Genomic DNA, 21,316 nt, shown 5'->3' with positions numbered 1-21,316 from the left:
CGGAGTCGAGAGGAGGCGGTGGCTGAGAGCACTGCGGAGCCGGGTTACAACCGCGCGCCTGCCCCATGAATGGGTTACTACGGCCCCAGGCCGCGGGAGGCGGAGCCGAGGCCCGATAAGGAGCCTAATTTGCATGGACGCTCGGGATTGGCCGGCGCTGGGCAGGCCTGGTCGACGTCCTTAGGCGGCGCGCGCCACGCTCGGCGTTGCCTGTAGTCCGGGAGGTGAAAGGGGACAGAAAGCTGCGGGCGTTGAATCCTAGCCCGAACTCTGTGTGTGTGTGTGCGTGAGATGGGGGCCCGCAAATCTTGCCCTGAAGTCGGGTAGCCTGGCCCTGCCGGCTGGTGCGCGCGGGATAAGTCTGGTCGCGGCAGCTGGAAGCTTCAGCGAGCCTGCCTCTAAACGCGGACTTAGCCTGCGGGAGGCATATTCATTCCCAAGGCTGCTTGGGTTCTCTGTGCAGGTCTATGAAGAAGCGGAGTGTGACCACATGTACTTAATGTGTTGTGCAAACGTTCCCGAGAGCAACCCAGTTCCCCGGACGGGCTCTCTCGAGTCTCCTGGAGTTACTTGGTGACACTCATTTTGTGAGCTGTTTGCAAGTTAAAAGACAAGAATGAAAGCGGAGCGGGGTGGAGGGTGGCGGGAAGGGGACGAACAAGGCTCAAGTGCTATTCAAATAAATAGGATGTCGGGGGAAATGGTCTGAGCGCTAAGGAAAATACCCCCCGGCGGACGCAAGCCGGAGTTGCACCCGGTGCAGATGAGAGATTACTGACAGATCGTGGCAGGCTGAGTGCGAGGGCTGCCCGGCGTTTGTCCCGGGAGCTCCCTCCGGTCCCTCTTCCCTCCCGCCCCCCCCCGCCCCCCAGTTCTCGAAGCCCCCGGGGGCCAGCAGAGGAGCTGCGGGGAGGCAGCGGGGAGGCAGCGGGGCAGTTTTGGAAACTTTGCCCAAAGCTCGCAGTCGCCAGGGTGCTGGCCGCGCGGGCTGAAGGCAGGGAGGCGGCGGCAAGCTTCGCCAAACAGCTGAAACTCTAGAAGGCTTTTTAACTACGCCGGGCTGCTCGCGGTGCCTATTAAAAAAAAAGTCCTCCTGGCTGGGTGCTATTTTCTGGCTTCTCCTTTTGTATTCTGATCTGTGCACAGATCTGCTGCTGAAATCTAGAACACCAGCGCGAAAACAGATTTGAAGACAATGAATGCAAATCTGTGCTCAAAGACCATCTGCCGTGGAGGAGACAAATCAGCTGTTCCGCACAGTTCGAGCGGCTGTGCCCGGGCCTCCCAGCCTCATTACCGAGAGGGCCCGGGCTAAAGCCTGTGTTTCATTCTGGAGACTTCCCCACCCCACCCCCCAACACACACTTAGGACGCAAATCTGAGTGCGCCCTGACTCCGGACGAGATCCCTTAGGTGTTGCTGAGCGCTCACAATTGAACTGCGAGAGTTTGCCGCTAGAGGACACAGCGCCTTTGCAACTCGTTTGCCTGGGAGGACAGTAAGCTCACACTTTTCAGCAATGCCGCTCTCCTGAGTAAGCTATGGATCTGCACCTCCACGCTATGCCCAGGGCAAACCGCGACCTGACTGCGTGGACCGAACGCACTCGGAAAGCGCAAGGGACTTTACTGCGAAGATTCGCATGAAAACCGACGCGGAGAGGGAGAGGGTTCGCGGACCCTCATTACACAAACCCGCATCCCCGGGATTGGGGTAGTTGATGGTGTGGGTAGGGGGACCATAAAGGTTGTGAAATCCCCACTTCTGGTTTGTGTCGGCTGTGGCACCTGCACCCCACGGCTCTGGATTAATGTCGTTGGACGAGAAAGGCAGGGGTGAAGGGCGATTGGGCATAAAAATATGGAACGATGGAACGGGACTGTTAAGTAAGATATATGTCCAAAGAAGGAAGGAGGGTGGGCGGAAAAATTTGTAGGATGAAACTTCTTGTTTCAGCTAGCAATTCTCTACTTTATGCAGATTTTATGGGTGATTTCATCCCTGCAAAAACGAAACACCTGGAATCTTCTACCCCGGCCCCACTCTGTAAATTTCTCAGAACCTCAAGTAACCACCCACCCCACCCCCCCGTCTTGATCCTCGGTTCCTGCCCAGCGGAGCCAACGAGCTCCTTGGCGAAGAGTGTAGAACAGTCCGTGAGGCTCTCAAGACTTTTGGAAGAGGCTGGCGATTTTTTTTTTTTTTACCCCCAGGGGGTCTCTGACCTGCAGCGTGCCAGGAAAGGTACGGAGAGCAGCCTCTAGGGACCCCGAGGCAGCAGAGGGCCCGGACCTGGCCCGGACCCTCTGCCCCTGAGGCCCGTGTTGGCTGGGGTTAAAGGGCAGACCCAGGGTCGAGGACACTGGCTCTTCTCTCCCGCACCAGCTGCTACCCAAATTATGCCCCTCAGGAAGCGAATGAATTGGTTCATTCTCCAGGCTCCCTGCTGCCCGCCCCAAACCAGACGACCCCTTACGGCTGGCGCCCCCACCTCACTTCCCAGAGACAAGTTCAGGGGCCTCAGTGCCCAGCCAGGAGGCAGTTTTAAAAATCGTGGCCCTGGAACCCTGACCTGAGTGTAGCGGGGAGCCGCTCGGCTCCTCTCCGGCTGCGCTAGAGGTGCCCTCCCCGTCACCGCGGCGCAGGGCGTTCGGGGCGAACGGTAGCCACGATGCTGCGGGCCCTGTGGGCTTCGAGCCACGGACAACCAAGTTCCCTCTCGGCTGGGACCGAGTTCCCTGGCTAGCGCAGGGAGGGGGCACGGAACGGGGGGAGCAGTCTTGGGCCCAGAAAGGCGGCGCTTCGGCCTTCGGGGAGCAAGGAGCGTTTCTGCCACCCGGATTGGGTTTAATTAGGTCTGTGTGGGTTTGGGGAAGGGGTGGGCGCAGAATCGGCCACCAGCGCCGAGAAGGAGCGCTGGTTAACGATGGAGTGAGCGGCGCGGTGGCTGCGCCCGGAGGGTCTCTCGCATCTCGATGGCCTCCGGCTACCTCCGAACAAACCACCTTTTCGAACATGCCACAAAAAAATCCGCCCTGAGCCGCGCGGAGGCCCGGCAGGCGCAGCTGCGGCCCGGGGAAGCCCGGCCCGGCGGGGGTGAGGAGGCCGCGCGCGCCTCCGGGGCTTGGGCCAGCCAGCTTCGTTCAGCCCCTTGCCGGGGTCGAGAAGAATCCGAGATGAACATTATTAAAATTCTTCCTAGTTACACAAAACCAAAGTCGGGGTCGTGGTATTCCGTCTTTCCCCTTGCCCCCTCCTTTGTTTACTCTTTCCAAGAAACCCCTGGGTGTTTCCCTCCCCCGCGTTCAAATTTCACATCTGCATCTTGGTGCGATACGTTCAATTTCCTCCCGATTGGTTTTAAGGCCGGTTTCCCCCGTCTCTTTCTCGGTCCAGTCTCCTGGGCGCCGCGTCTCTCCTCCGGGTCAGAGGTTCCGAGATTTTTCTTAGAAAATTGCTCTCTGGGCCTAGTTCTCGTCCAGCATGGCCCAGAGATGAAATTGAAGGTGTGAGAACACACACACACACACACACAGCCCGATCTTCACCCCCACCCCCAGACACACGCGCGGCGCTTAGGTCTAGCAACCGGACGAACTGAGGCTGACTAGTTCCCAGGGAATTAGATCCGCAGGGACAGTCTGGGTTTGATAAATGTAAAAAAGCAGCACTCTCCGAAAACCTCTCTTCGGACGTGAATTTTCCAATTTGTTTGTTTTAGTTGACACCTTGATTTTTATTTATCTGAGTAGAAATAGATTGACTCACCATCTCTGAACCCTGACAATATTTAGCTCACAACGCTTCGTGAAATAATTTTCTTAAATACCCAACTCCACTCCCTCCCAGTTCAGATTTCAACTCTGCATCAGTTAAACATCCAAATCCACCAACTCCAAATTTCTTATTGAAATTGGACTTGAACCCTTCATAAATGAGAATTCCCTGGGGGGGAGGGCAGGAACTACTGTATTCACAAATGTGATACAAATATTTCAGGACTCCATCATCCATACCAAACAGAGCCCTTTAAAGACAATTTGGCAAAAATTTATATTCTCTTCTTGATTTATTTTTTCAGAGTGAAAGGGATTCCAGCGGGAACAGCTGCAGAAATACTGAGGCAACGAAAAACACTTTAGACACACGATGTGACACCCAGGCCAGTGAAAATGGACTGAAGGAGTCAGAGGGCTTTATCCTAACATTCGACAGCTCCAGAAAGTCGCTTCCTCTTTTTCTCCTCTTCTTTTTCTTCCTCTTCTTTTCTCTCCTGCTCTTTCACCCTTTCAGAAATACCCTTCCCTCCCATTCCCTGGTCCGGGCGTGCCGAGTGAGCGATGGAGCCGAGTCAGAGTTGCGGAAAGGTCAGCAGAACAAATTTTCGAAGCAGCAGTCGCGTTTGGACGTTTGGAGCGCAGATGTCGGAACAGGGTCCACGGTGTGTGTGTGTGTGTGTGTGTGTGTGTGTGTGTGTGTGTTGGGGAACAGGTGATCCACAGAGAAAGACGTGCCTGTTGCGGCCTCCACGCGCACCTGGGGACCCTATTTCCTGGGTGGATAGGGTGGCGTTCTTGTCAAGCCCGGGTTTGAGGCTGTGCTGGGGTAAGCCCGCCGTTTGCAACCCCTTCAGGAGGAAGCTGCGCACCAAGGTGGCGTCTCCGTCACCGCTGAATTAAGGCGCAGAGATCTAGAGGCGAATTGACCGGCGTTAAGATACCCGATCGAGCAAGTCTCCCGTAGAATAGGGCTGAAAGGAAGGTACCAACGAACGCAGGCAGGACGTTTACTCAGCACTTCCGTGGAGCCAGGCACTACCAGACACTTCCTCACCTTTAAACTTGACAGCCACAGTTTAAGACGGACCGATTTGCCACCATTTTACAGATGAGTGAAATGAGGATGGGAGGTGACAAGTGGCATCTCAGCTGATAAGTAGGGAACAAAGACCCCTGCTGATGTCCCACTTCTAAGGCCACACAACGGCGAGCAACTTAAGGCCTTAACACAGAAAAAGTTCAATGGGAGTCTTTCCGGCCCTTTTATCGGCTTCTCGGTTTAGTTGAGGGAGAAGATAACACGTGCTCCTCCGAAGCGACCCCCGCTCCCCCCACCCCCGCGTCTTCTCCTAATGGTCCCCGCACCGCTCCCCCCAAACCCCCCTGCCAGCCGGCAGGGTAAAGCCCTCGAGACCCGCCAACTCCCTCCCCGCTCGCCGCGGAGGTGTGAGCGATGTGTTGATTATTCATATTTTTGCCGAGCTTACCCTCCACCGCAGCCGGCGGGCCGCATTTCACACGTACACGCACGTACACACTTATACACGCGCGCTCCGCGGCCCTGCGCTCGCCCTGCGCTCTGCACTCGCGGGCATCGCGCCCCCCACCCCAGGGACCCCCTCCTTGATCTGGTGTGTGTGTGCGTGTGTGTGTGTGTGTATTAGTCGCTCATTCGTGTCCTACTCTTTGCGGTCCCATGGACAGTAACCCACCAGGCTCCTCTGTCCACGGGATTCTCCAGGCAAGAATACTGGAATGGGTAACCATTTTCTTCTCCAGGGCACCTTCCCGACCCAGGGATCGAACCGGAGTCTCCCGCATTTACTGTCTGAGCCACCTGGGAAGGAGAGCCGTGAGCAAAAGGCTCCCACTTCCCTCTCTGCACAAGTCACCTCTTCCTCCAACCTCCGAAACGCACCCTTGGCTTCCAGATCCAACTTTCTTCCCCATAATGCACTTGTCTTCCCAACTCCCCATCCCTACCCCCGCCCCGGATTGCGTGGGGGGAGAGGGGGAGTGGGTAGAGCTACAAACATGTCACCAGTCAGAATATCATTCCAGTCGGCACCAGGCGATATCCTCCCACACACACACCTCAGCGTCACCTCCACCCACACCACACACCTCCGTGGCAAGAGACCAAATCGGGAAAAGGCAGTTGGGTACAAGGCATGCTTCCACGTTGTCTTTAACGGTGTAAACAGGACTTCTAGCTCTAGGACCTCCTCAAATGCTGCCCCAGATATAGAAATTCCATTTCTGGCTGATGCGAACCCCTCCGCATCTCCCAGGAGGTGGACATGCATTTCAGGGCGGCGGGGTTCAGGGTTAGGAAACCTCAGAACAGGCTAGGAAAACAGCGAGCAGACCGGGCCGGGCAGCTCCGTCCCACCCTCGAAGGGGCGACAGAACTTCCACTTACTCTGGTTTCACGGGGGACATCGAGCAGGGGTCAAGTTGCTTGGAGGGTCAGCAGCGGGGACTGTCTCGAGGGCCGAAGCGCCTGAACAGTACTATCAGCAATGGCAGCTGCGCCCGATAGGGGGCGCTGGACTAAAGGCAGTAAAACCCTCTCGGGTGCCGCACTTTCTGCAGCTCTGACGCGGGGCGAGTTGGGGCGCTCTAGTGTTTCCAAGGCTTCCCTGGTGGCTCAGCTGGTAAAGAACTTGCCTGCATTGCGGGAGACCTGGGTTCGATACCTGGGTTGACAAGATACCCTGGAGAAGGCAACGGCTACCCACTCCAGTATTTCGGCCTGGAGAATTCCATGGACAGAGGAGCCTGGCGAGCTACAGTCCATGGGGTCGCAAAGTGGCCCCTATGTGGGAAGCAGGATGAAAAAGGAGAAACCCTTCCGGCTTTGGTGTCCTCAGACCCAGATTAGAGCCTCGCATTTGCTGGTGAGGTCTTGGGCATTTGATCCTCCTCCTAGGGGTCTCAGTTTCCTAATCCGTAAAGTGGGCGTGTTATTACTTTGAACCTGTTTCTTTATTGGTAAAAGTGGACCTATTTCTTTCCCCACGGCTTCACTTGCCTTATCGAGTAAAAAAAATAGCTTAGGTGAAAGTAGCTGGCCCATAGTAGGTGTTCAATAAATGCCTGTTTCCCTTCGCCAACTTCATAGGTAAAATGCGCAGGATGATATGGGCTCATTGTACGTCCCTAGGGCCTGTGAGTCTCCTGTGAGGGTGGTTTTCCCCCACCACCCGTCCTGACCCCACCCTGCCTGTGAGCTCCTTGATCAGGATTTCTGACTTGCTTTTCTTAGTTCCTTGGCCCGCACCGCCTGTTCCCTGCAGTGGGCGCTATTTTTGTTGCTGTTTGTTTGTTTTTTAAACATGGAACTATCTTTCCTTGTGCTTTGGAACCTGTCTGGTGCCTCCGGGTGTCAGAGGGCCTGGAAGGCACTCGATGGGGCCTTTCCCGGGGAGGCGCTGGGACTTGCTAGGAGTCTGCGATGGGGACCCAGCGCTGCCATTTCCGCCGCAGTGGGCCGGTCGCACCCCGAACGCGAGCGCGGTTGGCTATGGGGCCATTGCAGGCGGGCAGGCGTGCTGGAATCGCGGAAACCTCCAGAGAATTGAAGGAAAATGCAAGGAGTTCTGGAAAGGTCCTTCGGTCGGGGTGGCCATCGCCAGCTGATTGGTGGGGAGCCGGGGGCCCCTCCGCGCGCTGCGCGCTCCGCCGGGGACGCGGCTCTCTGAGCGCAGAGTGCTGGTCTCGGTCTCCGAGGAGCTGAACTCCTGAATAGCGCTTCCGATAATCCGCGTTCAGCGAAGCTGACCAGGGAAGACAAGAGGCGAAAGAAACCAGACCCAGAGAGCAGGAAAGGAGAGGGCCCGGGGGAAGAAAGAGGTTCCGGAAATTTTATATCCCAGAGTACTAAAGCCTCCTAGAAGCTCCTGATTAACTGCACCTTTTATGCAAAAACAATGTATGTTTAATGCAGAAAAAATATGCATAGAAACAAAACAACAAAAGAAATTCATAACCATGCCTAATCAAACTAACGAAGACTGGTTGTTCATATTTGGGTGGGTTTTCTCTCACCTGATTTCTATATGCTGATTTGTAACTTTTCTGCTTACTTAATATAGCATATTTTCCATACAACTAAATATTTTCCTACAGTAACGTTTAATATTGGCATACTATTTCATTTTCCAAAAAAGTTACACTATTGTCTAACTGATTGCTATTGTTGAACCTTTAAGTTATTTCTGATTTTTCACCATTATAATAAATAACACTGTGATGAACATCTTTGTAGATTTTGCTTTTCACATACTATGTGAGATAAAGTCCTAGAAGTAAAATTGCAAGATCAAGGGTTATGCATTTTTCTTAAACCTTGATACAGAGTGATAAATTGTCTTCTTGGAACACAGTATTTACTCTCTCCCTGCCCCCACCCTCAATCTTGCTCAATCCTGGAAGTTATTTTCTTGTTTTAAAAATTTGTCAGTTTGATAGATTGCAAATGTCTTTTGGTTCTTTTATTTGATATTTATTTATATTTCATGAATTTCCAATAAGGAGAAATTATATTTCATTCATTTTTTGGCCACTGCGTTTTGAGGGGTGTTGCAATTTCCTGTTTTATTAGGATGTTACATTCTAATTCATCATGTATGTTGCAAATATTTTCCCGAATCTTTGTTTGCCCTTCATTGTGTTTATGGTAATTTTTTGGTGGCAGATACAGATGTAGTCAAAAATTTTTAATGTGCAAGTAATAAAATAGCAGTGACTTAAATTATAAAGACACTTAAATATCTGACATAACAAGAAATCTGAGGGTAGATGGCCCCAAGTTCGGTGGTAGTGTTGCTCACTCACTAAGTCGTGTCTGACCCTCTGTGGCCCACCAGGCTCCTCTGTCCATGGAATTTCCCAGGCAAGAATACTGGAGTGGGTTGCCATTTCCTTCTCCAGAGAATCTTTCTGACCCAGGGATGAAACCCGTGTCCCCTGCATTGCAAGTGCATTCTTCACCACTGGGCCACCTGGGTACCACTCACGAATGCCATTAACCACCTGAAACTTTTGCCCTTCATCTCACTGTCGTTTGCATGCTGAGTTTTCAGTCTCATGTTTATTGCCTTTTGGTAATGAGATGGTTCATACAGCAGCAGACTCCCATAGCAAAAATTCAAGGCAGGAAGCAAGAGGAACAGAGGTACCACAAGTTTCTGTCCCCTTAAAAGCTTTTCCAGAAACATCCTTTATGTCTCCTCTGTTAGGATTAAGTTAAATGGTATCCATGGTCAGATAGGTAGCTGAGAAAGCAAGTACCCACTTTTTCATCCTCTGTGTGACAGGCCTCAGAGATGCGGGTTGAAAATCCTTCCCTATTCTAAAATAATTTAAATATTGACCTATATTTTTTTTATAACTTCTTTTCCCATTAAAAATTTCCCTAAATAAGTAGATGTGTTTGCTGTGGTCTTGGTTTCACTTTCAACAATAAGGACCAAAATCTTAGAAGAGAATTTGAATATAAGTTTAGTTGCAGATATATTTAAGTATTTAATTCACTCATTTTATTCAAAATATATTTGCTATTTATATATTAACTATATGCCGTCTGGAATTTATTTTGGTTTACATTATGAGGGGGAAGTCAAACTTCTGTAACCAAATGGTTAGGTTTACCAATAGCATTTATTACATAATCTGTATTTTCCCCAAAATGTGAAATGTCACTGTATTTTTAAATAAATATTGAGACTTTTAAATTGGAATGGAAATTTAGATGGATATATCTAGAAACTAGGAATGCAAGGAGATCCAACCCATCCATCCTAAAGGAGATCAGTCCTGGGTGTTCATTGGAAGGACTGATGTTGAAGCTGAAACTCCAACACTTTGGCCACCTCATGTGAAGAGCTGACTCATTGGAAAAGACCCTGATGCTGGGAAAGATTGAAGGCAGGAGGAGAAGGGGACGACAGAGGATGAGATGGTTTGATGGCATCACTGACTGAATGGACATGAGTTTGGGTAGACTCCGGGAGTTGGTGATGGACAGGGAGGCCTGGCGTGCTGCGGTTCATGGGGTCGCAAAGAGTCGGACACGACTGAGCGACTGAACTGAACTGAACTGATGTCTAGAAACTAGGAATGCATATTTTATTTTCTCAGTTCCATTTGCATAGCTGAATTTTGTGTTCTGGTTTGTTTTTATTCCTCACGACTATTTTGGCTTACATCAACAGTGCACCAAAAACTTGGTATTATCTGATTTTCTAATGTTGGCTATGAAGTTACATCTCACTGTTGCTGGCATTTCTTTGATTGCTCCTGCTGGCGAGCATCTTTTCAGATACTTTTTAACCATCTGGGTCCCCTCCAGTGGCTCCTTTGCCCACTGGGTTCTCAGCCTTGGTGATTGTTGTTGCTAATACTTCTTGCTGCTACTACTGTTGATGCAGATGATTTGCAGGAATACCTTGTCTGCCGAGATGTTAATCCATCATCAATTTTAGATGTCAACAAATATTAACTCTAAATCTGTCATCGGTCATTATTGTCACTGTTGTCCTGTTTTAAATAGGAATGCATCCATTTTGTGCTGTAGGGTCTTATTCAAGAGCTCTTTCTGGCCCTTAAGTCCTCAAAGAAATACTCCTACGTTTTGATTAGAGCTTTTGCTTTCCTATTTACATGCCTTAACACGGTCTTTTTGCCTTTTTATACTGTTCATGGGGTTCTCAAGGCAAGAATGCTGAAGTGATTTGCCATTCCCTTCTCCAGTGGACCACGTTTTGTCAGAACTCCCCACCGTGACCCGTCCGTCTTGGGTGGGTCCGTCATGCCTACACGACATGGCTTATAGTTTCATTGAGTTATGTAAGGTAGTGATCCATGTGATCAGTTTGGTTAGTTTTCTGTGATTGTGGTTTTCATTCTGTCTGCACTCTGATGGGTGAGGATGAGGCTTGTGGAAGCTTCCTGATGGGAGGGACTAGCCATAGGGGAATCTGGGTCTTGCTTTGATGGGCAGAGCCATACTCAGTAAACATTTAATCCAATTTTCTGTTGATGGGTGGGGCTGTGTTCCCTCCCTGAAGTTTGGCCTGAGGCCAAACTATGGTGGGGGTAATGGTGCTAATGGTGACCTTCTCCAAAAGCACTTATGCCAGACACCACGGCTCCCAGGACTGTTGTATTCAGTGCCCCTGACTCTGTGGCAGGCCACTGTCTGTCCACGCCTCCGCCAGAGACTCCTGGACACACTCAGGCAAGTCTGGCTCAGTCTCTTTTGGGGTCACTGAATATTCATTGGAAGGACTGTTGCTGAAGCTGAAGTTCCAACACTTTAACCACCTGATGCAAAGAACTGACTCATTTGAAATGACCCTGATGCTGGGAAAGATTGAAGGCAGGAGGAGAAGGGGATGATGAGGATGAGATTGTTGAATGGCATCACCGACTCAATGGACATGAGTTTGAGCAAGCTCCGGGAGTTGGTGATGGACAGGGAAGCCTGGTGTGAGGCAGTCCATGGGGTTGCAAAGAGCAGGACATGACTGAGCAACTGAACTGAGCTGAACTGAGCACAGTCTAGATTTTGTTTTCTCCCTTAAAGTGAGCCATGAAAATGTGATGGTTACATTGTAACATGGTAAGAAAGAAAAGTATCCCAAATTATTTGGGACAGAACCTCCTTTCTGTACCTGATGTAATTTACAATTCCTTCTGGGAAATAATTAGCATTCTTGAGCAATTTTTGGAGAACTTTTACTGAGGTCACGAGCACCTTCTGAGTTGTGGACCTTGATAGGAATCTGGTAATATTAACTGGTACCCCTTTATTATAGCACCTACCATTTTCTATCCATTTCTCTGCCAAGAGACAAGCTTTTGAAGTGACTGACTCAGGACATTATTCCCTCATGGCAAGTTTGAAATACAACTTTGACATGAGCTGGTAATAATTTTTTACCAGTAAAGTTTCTTTTGACAATAGTTGATACAGTACTCACTTCAATAGCACATGTACTAAAATTGGAATGATACAGAGAAAATTAACATGGTCCCTGCCCAAGGAAAACTGTTGATACCATCTTCAGATCTTCATTTAGATACATTTCTCAGTTGACCAACATATGAGTAATTTTTGGGGGGGGAATGATATGTGGATTTTATCATTTTTGTAGTGATACCACTACCACCATTAGAATTCAGTTTGATAATAATCCCCAAGTGTTGTTTAGAATCCTTTCACACAATGTTGACATTAAGTGTTGACTTCCAGTACATTCTCTACTCTCATTGTGATGACAGTTGTTTCAGAGTGTCATTTTCCCAGTGTCTTTACACTGGTTCATTAAATTTCTCTCTTTCTCTTTAACTACAAGTCCTCTGTAAATGTCTAAAGATGTTGCATAGCCAGTAATCGCTCTTCTGACAAAGGGAAGTAGATTCAAGGACCCTGGACAAGTCTCTTCACGATTCTGTGCTTTAGTTTCTCCATCTTTTAGATGTGATAGTGATACGTTTCAGCTATTTTTGTTATGTGTTCAGGTAATAGGAGTTTATAATTTATTATTATTATTATTATTATTTGGTTGCACTGGGTCTTCGTTGCTGTGCTGGTTTTTCTCTAATTGTGGTGAGCTACTCTTCATTGTGGTGCACAGATTTCTCATTGCAGTGGCTTCTCTGTCCGGGGTGCACAGGCTCTAGGCGCATGGGCTTCAGTAGCTGCAGCACTTGGACTCAGCAGTTGCGACTCAGGGGCTTAGTTGCTCCACGGCATGTGGGGTCTTTCTGGACCAGGGATTGAACCCGTGTCCTTTGCACTGGCAGATGGATTCTTATCCACTGTACCACTAAGGAAGTCCAAGGTGGAGTCTTGTGTGGACTTCAGCTCCTCCAGGACTCAGTGATGGAAGAAGTGAAACACTTAGAATGATTGTACGTTTACCTTTTCTAGATTTAAGCTCCAGGGGTCTATGGAGAATAGGCAGGCAGCTGCAGCTAGAGACTGCTATACTAAAGAGCTTCATCCTTATGTCTGAGAGTTTTTTTCATGTTTCTTATGCCAATTCATGTTAAAGGGGCAGTGACCTTTAATCCCGGGTCTCCTCTGCCTCTCTCAGATGCCCATCCCGTGTTGAGGATGCAGCCCCAAACAGGTGAGGGCTGGAGTGGTGCCCCTGAAAGGCTTGCAGTACCCGGTGCGTGGTGCTGGCGCGCAGGTAGAACTGGGGGTCCCCCGCATCGTCTCCAGTCTCCCACTCCTCTGAGCTAGGACACGCCAGTGGGGTGACTTCCACTGGCCCCTGGGTAGCTTTTCGTCTGAAGAAAATGTGTGAAACGAACGCAGAGGAAACACCTGTCTCGGCAGACCCTCCCCTCAATCCAGTCTCACCTGTGATGTATCTTGGAGAAATTCCTTGAAGTTTATTGTATGAGAATGGCACCTTTCTCTGGTTTCCAGCTTATAATGTGTCTTTTTATTATAATATTCTTTTGGCAATTTCAATAGGAATTTGGAGTCTGGTGCTCAGACGACTGGAATCTCTTACTCAGGTCTGTATTCCCAGCACCTAGTAAAATATAATAAGTGTAAAGAATGTGTGTGTGATGAAGAAGAGATGAATTCAGTGAATTTTGGTCACATACTGTAGAGTCTAAATCAGGGCCCTTTTGAGGATTAAAGGAGACATTGGCCTGGTGAGATACCGGATCAGCAGGAGTGAGATGGGACTCTTCCCAGCAAACAAGGAGTCATGGTCACTCTGTGCATAAGGGAAATGGGGAAGAAAGAGGAGAAAGAGAGAGGAAAAAAGAGTAGGATGAAAGAATGAGAGAAAAAATAATGTGCTTGGATTCCCACAGAAACCAATTCTGAGATGGAGAGTGGGATGTGGGAAACTGATTGAAGACTCTTGTCAACGGTAAATGAGGCGGACTTCAAATGAGTTGGTCCAGTGGTTAAGAATCTCCCTTGCAACGTAGGGGGCATGGGTTTGATCCTTGATCCGGGAACTAAGAGCCCACATGCCTTGGAGCAACTAAGCCCACAGGCCACCACTACTGAGCCTGCACACTGCAACGAAAGATCCCATATGATGCAACTGAGATCTGATGCAGCCAAATAAATGAATAAATTAAAAAAAAAATAGTATATGGGATTGAGTGGGAGAAGTAAGATTGGGCGGAGGGAAAAGTTGATGGGCCACAGGGAACTTTGAAGCTGGGATGGCCCTGCAGAGATGTCCCAGAGCAAAGCAAGGAGCTTTTGCCTTTCCACTGCAGCATCCTCTGCTCACAGAATGTATGCTGGCTGTGGGAAGATAGTATGACCTTGGGTGAGACACCTTCCTTCCATAAAGGTCGATTCCCTCCCAGAGACGTCACTGTGGATCTTCACCAGCCAGCACGGCCAGTAGTTAGGGTGTGCCCAGGGTAGGGTCCGGGTAGCTCGCCACAGTGGCAGCTGCTGTCTGCCCAAGGTGCTGCTCCATCCCCTCCTTCATAGAGTAAGTTCAGTCCCATCTGAAAAGTTCCGAGGGGTCTCACTGGGACAAACTGCAGCTGGACTCAAGGCCATAGCTGATATTCGTCATCTTCCTCTACTACCCATTTGAGAGTCCCCTCACCCTCAAGTAGCACTTCCACTGGTCAGGGCGAACTTCATTGATAAGAACTTCGAGTGTCTGGTGACCATACCCCTCTCAGGCTGTGGCTGTTGGACGTTTCCATTTGCCATCAGAATTAGGGTTAGGGTGAGGGTACCAAGCGATTCCCCTACTGGACCACTTGTAAGAAAGATCCATCCCCCTCTGCTCCCCTTAAGTAACAGCAGCCTCCCTTCTCCCAGTGATCAGGGTCAATTACCCCCCAGGCAGGATGGTGACCCCTTTCTTTGGCGGCTGGTCTCTTAGCACAAGGAGCCCCAAATGGCCAAGCAATCAGTTCAGTTCAGCTCAGTCACTCAGTCGTGTCCGACTCTTTGCGACCCCATGAATCGCAGCATGCCAGGCCTCCCTGTCCATCACCAACTCCCGGAGTTTACTCAAACCCATGTCCATCGAGTCGGTGATGCCATCCAACCATCTCATCGTCTGTCGTCCCCTTCTCCTCCTGCCCCCAACCCCTCCCAGCATCAGAGCTTTTTCCAATGAGTCAACTCATCTCATGAGGTGACCAAAGTACTGGAGTTTCAGCTTCAGCATCAGTCCTTCCAATGAACACCCAGGACTGATCTCCTTTAGGATGGACTGGTTGGATCTCCTTGCAGCCCAAGGGACTCTCAAGAGTCTTCTCCAACACCACAGTTCAAAAGCATTGATTTTTCAGTGCTCAGCTTTCTTTATAGTCCAACTCTCACATCCATACATGACTACTGGAAAAACCATAGCCTTGACCAGACGGACCTTTGTTGGCAAAGTAATGTCTCTGCTTTTTAATATGCTATCTAGGTTGGTCATCACTTTCCTTCCAAGGAGTAAGCGTCTTTTAATTTCATGGCTGCAGTCACCATCTGCAGTGATTTTGGAGCTCAAAAAAATAAAGTCTGACACTGTTTCCACTGTCTACCCATCTATTTCCCATGAAGTGATGGGACCGGATGCCATGATCATAGTTTTCTGAATGTTAAGCTTTAAGCCAACTTTTTCACTCTCCTCTTTCACTTTCATTAAGAGGCTTTTTAGTTCCTCTTCACTTTCTGCCATAAGGGTTATTTTCTGCATATCTGAGGTTATTGATATTTCTCCTGGCAATCTTTTTTTTTTTTTGAAATTTTTAAAAATGTACATGAATCATGTGTTGATGTACTACATAATTTAAAAATTAAAATGCAAATCCACCTTCCTTCTATAGAAGTGAGGAACAACGACAACAACAGTGATGCATACATCTTCCAAGGTCCTCAGAATCTCTCTAATGAATTTTCAGAATTTAAATCAAACGAGTTCTTTTTTTTTCTCTTCATTTATTTTTATTAGTTGGAGGCTAATTACAATATTGTAGTGGTTTTTGCCATACATTGACATGAATCAGCCATGGATTTACATGTGTTCACCATCCCGATCCCCCCTCACACCTCCCTCCCCATCCCATCCCTCTGGGTCTTCCCAGTGCACCAGGCCCGAGCACTTGTCTCATGCATCCAACCTGGGCTGGTGATCTGTTTCACCCTTGATGGTATACTTGTTTCAATGCTATTCTCTCAGAACATCCCACCCTCGCCTTCTCTCACAGAGTCCAAAAGTCTGTTCTATACATCTGTGTCTCTTTTGCTGTTTTGCATATAGGGTTGTTGTTACCATCTTTTTAAATTCCATATATATGCATTAGTATACTGTATTGGTGTTTATCTTTCTGGCTTACTTCACTCTGTATAATGGACTCCAGTTTCATCCATCTCATTAGAACTGATTCAAATGAATTCTTTTTAATGGCTGAGTAATATTCCATTGTGTATATGTACCACAGCTTCCTTATCCATTCGTCTGCTGATGGGCATCTAGGTTGCTTCCATGTCCTGGCAATTATAAACAGTGCTGCGATGAACATTGGGGTACACGTGTCTCTTTCAGATCTGGTTTCCTCGGTGTGTATGCCCAGGAGTGGGATTGCTGGGTCATATGGCAGTTCTATTTCCAGTTTTTTAAGGAATCTTCACACTGTTCTCCATAGTGGCTGTACTAGTTTGCATTCCCACCAACAGTGTAAGAGGGTTCCCTTTTCTCCACACCCTCTCCAGCATTTATTGCTTGTAGACTTTTGGATAGCAGCCATCCTGACTGTCGTGTAATGGTACCTCATTGTGGTTTTGATTTGCATTTCTCTGATAATGAGTGATGTTGAGCATCTTTTCATGTGTTTGTTAGCCATCTGTATGTCTTCTCTGGAGAAATGTCTGTTTAGTTCTTTGGCCCATTTTTTGATTGAGTCATTTATTTTTCCCGGCGATCTTGATTCCAGCTTGTGCTTCATCCAGCCCAGCATTTCTCATGATATACTCTGCATATAAGTTAAATAAGTAGAGTGACAATATACAGCCTTGACGGACTCCTTTTCCTATTTGTAACCAGTCTGTTGTTCCATGTCCAGTTCTAACTGTTGCTTCCTGACCTGCATGCAGGTTTCTCAAGAGGCAGGTCAGGTGGTCTGGTATTCCCCTCTCTTTCAGAATTTTCCAGTTTATTGTGATCCACACCATCAAAAGCTTTGGCATAGTCAGTACAGCAGAAGTGTTATTCCACAGACTGAGTGACATCCCTGCTGACTGCTCATCTGTCTTGTCCCTCTGGATGCCTGTACCCAGTTGAAGGATGTAGGGGCTGAGCAAGAAAAAGGGCTTCCTTAATGGCTCAGACAGTAAAGAATCTGCCTGCAGTGCAGGAGACCCAGGTTCAATCCCCGGGTCAGGAAGATCCCTTGGAGGAGGGCATGGCAGCCCACTTCAGATGGGAAATCCCATGGACAGGAGGAGCCTGGTCGGGGGGCTGTAGTCCATGGGGTCGCAGAGTCAACAGGACTGAAGTGACTAACACAAGAAAATATGTGACCACCAGGGGGCAGTAGCACACAGCGCGCTTGCTTGCTTTGGGCAGTGCTTTGATGGGCAGGGAGTCGGGGGTGCCTCGCATAGACCTCCCGCAGCCAGGGAGAGGGGAGAAAGGCAAGAGAACTCGCGGGGGAGAGTGGACCCAGAGGGGCTTAGGTGTGTGGGAGATGTCACTCGGCAGCACGGCAGGAGGTCTCTGGGTGTTACAGTTCCAGGACCCGTCTTGTCTGTGGCTGGCAGATGTGGGCTTGGGATATTTTGCAGAGTATGCCAAGTGAGCAGGCTCTACGTAGCTAAAAATCTACTGGGGCTCTATTGAAAGCAATTGGATGCTTTCAATTTAGAATTTTGAGTTTGGTGGGCTCTGGAGCTAATGGTCTCAGCATGTTATGAAGACGTGAACAACTTCGTGACAATATGCGGGGGCCCTCTGGCTCGCTGACATAATTCCATGCTCTCTTCATATCTCTGTTGCTCCCCTGGGTCTGGCCCCCTGAGTGATGTCACCTCCAGCATTGCTGATGATGCCTCCAATGGCTATCTACCTCCATTTGGCCCCTGCCCTGTCTTTGCATCCCGGTTGCTATGGAAACCCAGTCATCTAACAGCATCTCCTGCCATTTGCTCTGACCAGTAGAGGAAGGCCCTCCTGAATGTCTCAGTGATGTTGGCAGCACTAGCACCAGCTCAACCAGCTCATTTCTCATTGCCTTGGTGAACAGCATGCCTTCCAGGCCCTCCCAGGGCACATGATGGGTTGGGGAGTCTTCCAGTCTTATGTAGCATGCCCTCTTCAATGAAGCTTTTTATAAATTTATTACATCTATTTATTTATATACTAACTTTTGGCTGCACTGGGTCTTCGTTGCTGCAAGCAGGCTTTCTCTAGTTGCCGTGAGAGGGGGCTTGCAATGCATGGGCTTCTCATTGTGGTAGCTTCTCTTGTCACAGAACACAGGTTCCAGATGCAGAGGCATGTGAGATCTTCCTGCACCAGGGATCAAATCTGTGCCTCCTACATTGGCAGGCAGATTCTCAACCACTGGACTACCAGGGAAGTCCTTCACTGAAGCTTTTGATTCTGTCTTCCACTGTCTTATGCAAACTTCCCCCAAACCATCCTAAGTGTGTTAGCAGTATCTCTCATGATCCCCAAGTCCCAGGATTCCTGGGTCTTTGCCAAGGTATTAATACTGCAGTGTGCCTCCCAATTCACATGCTCTCCTTCACCCTACTTCATGTTCTCCCCATCTTGATCCAGTGTCCTCAGACTCCATCCTCATACAAACTCTCGGGCTCTTCCTAGCACATGGTAACTGGGTCTTGCCACTCCTTCCTTCTTTTTTTTTTTTCTTTTTTAATGTGTTTACTTATTTATTTTTCTGCAGTGGGTCTTAGTTGTGGCATGCAGGATCTTTTGTGGCATGTAGAATATAGTTCCCCAACCAAGGATCGAACCCAGGCCTAGGACATTGGGAGCTTAGAGGCTTGGCCATTGGACTGCCAGGGAAGTTCTCTCAAGTTGTATTGATATTTGTGTTGCATCTTTTAATGTTTTCAAAGCGCTTTCTCATCTATAGGGTTGGCCCAAAAGTTTGTTCAGGCTTCTCTGTCAGATGTTACCAAAACCCCAAATTAACTTTTTGACCAACCCAATATTATCCCATATTTGACCTTACAATATCCATGTAAGAACAGAAAGGAGGATTATTCCCTTCTACCAAATGAAAAACTGGGTTATAATGAGTATGGGTATGTCAAAGCCAAACAACTAGCAGAAACAAGCCTTAAAAAGTTGGACTTTTTTAACATCAAGGACACTATAGACCAACAGTGGGTCAGAAATGTTGTTTTAGGAAGCAGAGGCTGCCGGGAATTATGTTAAAATGTCTGTCCTTTCCTAATAAATGTCAGATAGGAAAGTAAGAAGACAACTGGTAGATTTTCCTAAATCAGTTATTCACCAAAAGTGCATTTGCTGTCTAAAAGACATATCTGGGACTTCCCTGCTGGTCCAGCGGATAAGAATCTCTCTGAAAATGCAGAGGACACGGGTTCGATCCCTGGTCCAGGAAGATCCCACATGCTGCAGAGCAATTAAGCCTGTGCATCACCACTACGGAGCCTTCGTGCTGCAACAGGAAAAGCCACCAGATTGAGAAGCCCATGCATTGCAACAAAGAGCAGCCCCCGCTGCTGCAGCTAGAGAAAGCCTGCGTGTAGCAACAAAGGCCCAGTGCAGCCAAAAACAAGTAAATTTTAAAAATAAAATATACAGCCAAGTATACTTAGGATTGGGAGTTTGGAATTAGCAGATGCAGACGGTTGAGTATAGAATGAACAAATGGAAAGGTCCTACTGTCTAGCACAGGGAACCATACTCAGTATCTTGGGAAAACCATTAATGGGAAAGACAAGGTATACCCAAGTCAGTTTTCCATTCCTGAACATCTGTAAGCCTTTGATAGCCTTACACGTACGACTTCCGTCTGTAACAAACTTTGCTCACACCATGATGTTGGTCGTGTGGTTCCCTGCACTGTGTTAGCTTTGTCCTTGCAACTGCTTCCTGTAAATAAAAGAGAAATGTGGTCACTGGGACTTCACAGAGTATACAGATCTATTGTGAGCTTTTTCCAAAGGTAATGAAGAAAGTCAGCATTTCCTCAAACTACCCCAGCTGACTTGACTAAATAATAACCAACAGCCAAGAGAAATACGGACTGATGTGGAAGCTGAAGCTCCAATACTTTGCCTACCTAATGCAAAGAGCTGACTCACTGGAAAAGCCCCTGGTGCTGGGAAAGATTGAAGGCAGGAGGAGAAGGGGACGACAGAGGATGAGATGGTTGGATGGCATCACTGACTCCATGGACATGGGTTTGAGCAAGCTCTGGGGGTTGATGAAGGACTGGGAAACCTGGGGTGCTGCAGTCCATGGGGTTGCAGAGAGTCAGACACAACTGAGCGACTGAACAACAACAAGAGAAGTGCTCCTTTAATCCAGAAGGAATCACAGAGATGATTCCCCTCATGGCAACCACACAAATAACCCCCAGCCCACAGTTTTATGTGCTGGATGAAATCAAGAAGTGGCATGGATGTAGTTTAACCACAGTTGAAACACTACACAATACTAGTTGTGTATTTTTTCACCAAAGTGTCCTGGTAGCTATAGTAATGACTCCAGCAGACTACTGATATTCACCAGTCAGCTACACTATGTTCAGAACCTTCAGCAAACCCTTTCTCACCTATGGTTAGGGTAACAGATGCCCAATTACTGGTGTAGATAAGAGAGTGGCTGTGGAAATAGTTTCAGGCTGCTGCCACTTGAAATTTATTTAACAAGTATGAAAGAATCTGAAGGTCCTTGGGAGTAATATAAATTAAAAGCTCAAGAGAGTCAGGGGAGCGGGATAGGATGAACATGGTCGAAAGGTACAAACTTCCGGTTACAAGATAAATAAGTACTAGGGGCATAATGAGCAGGATGATAAATATAATTAACACTATTGTATGTTATACATGAAAGTTAAGAGAGTGAGTCCTGAGAGTTCTCATCACAAGGAAAAAAAATATATTTTTCTGTTTCTTTAATTTGGTACTTAGATGATGAATGTTCACTAAATTTATTGCAATAATCACTTCACAAAATATTTAAATCAAATCTTTATACCTTCAACTTATTCAGGGCTATATGCCAATTATATCTCAAAACTGGGAGAAAAAAGTAATACAAAAAATAATCATTAAAAATTAATTAATTGAAAGTTGTTTGATCACATTTGATAATAAATATCACAATGACAGGATGGTAAGAATATCACACTCATGAAGACATGTGGATTTAACCCTTGTTACCCTTGTTAGCTTTCTTTCCTTTCATTATTTCTTACAACACCCCAGCCCTTCCAGTTGTCTGAAAACGCCCAAGGGTCTGGGCAAGAGGCTGCAGAGAGGTCAAGACAAACCATCAGGGTCCGTTTCCCATTGGAAATGGTAC

General features: G+C 48.0%; 1 non-coding gene across 1 annotated transcript; it reads left to right on the top strand.

Annotated features, from left to right (window-relative positions):
- The first annotated feature begins 11,759 nt into the window (after positions 1-11,759).
- On the top strand, positions 11,760-11,860 carry LOC122673096. The gene has a single exon (XR_006334587.1). It is a non-coding gene; the product is annotated as a U6 spliceosomal RNA (small nuclear RNA).
- Positions 11,861-21,316: the final 9,456 nt, after the last annotated feature.

Source organism: Cervus elaphus, chromosome 16 (assembly GCF_910594005.1).
Source record: "Cervus elaphus chromosome 16, mCerEla1.1, whole genome shotgun sequence".
In the NCBI taxonomy this organism is placed as follows: domain Eukaryota; kingdom Metazoa; phylum Chordata; class Mammalia; order Artiodactyla; family Cervidae; genus Cervus; species Cervus elaphus.
Note: the sequence above shows the minus strand (reverse complement) of the source record. Positions and strands in the feature narration are given on the sequence as shown.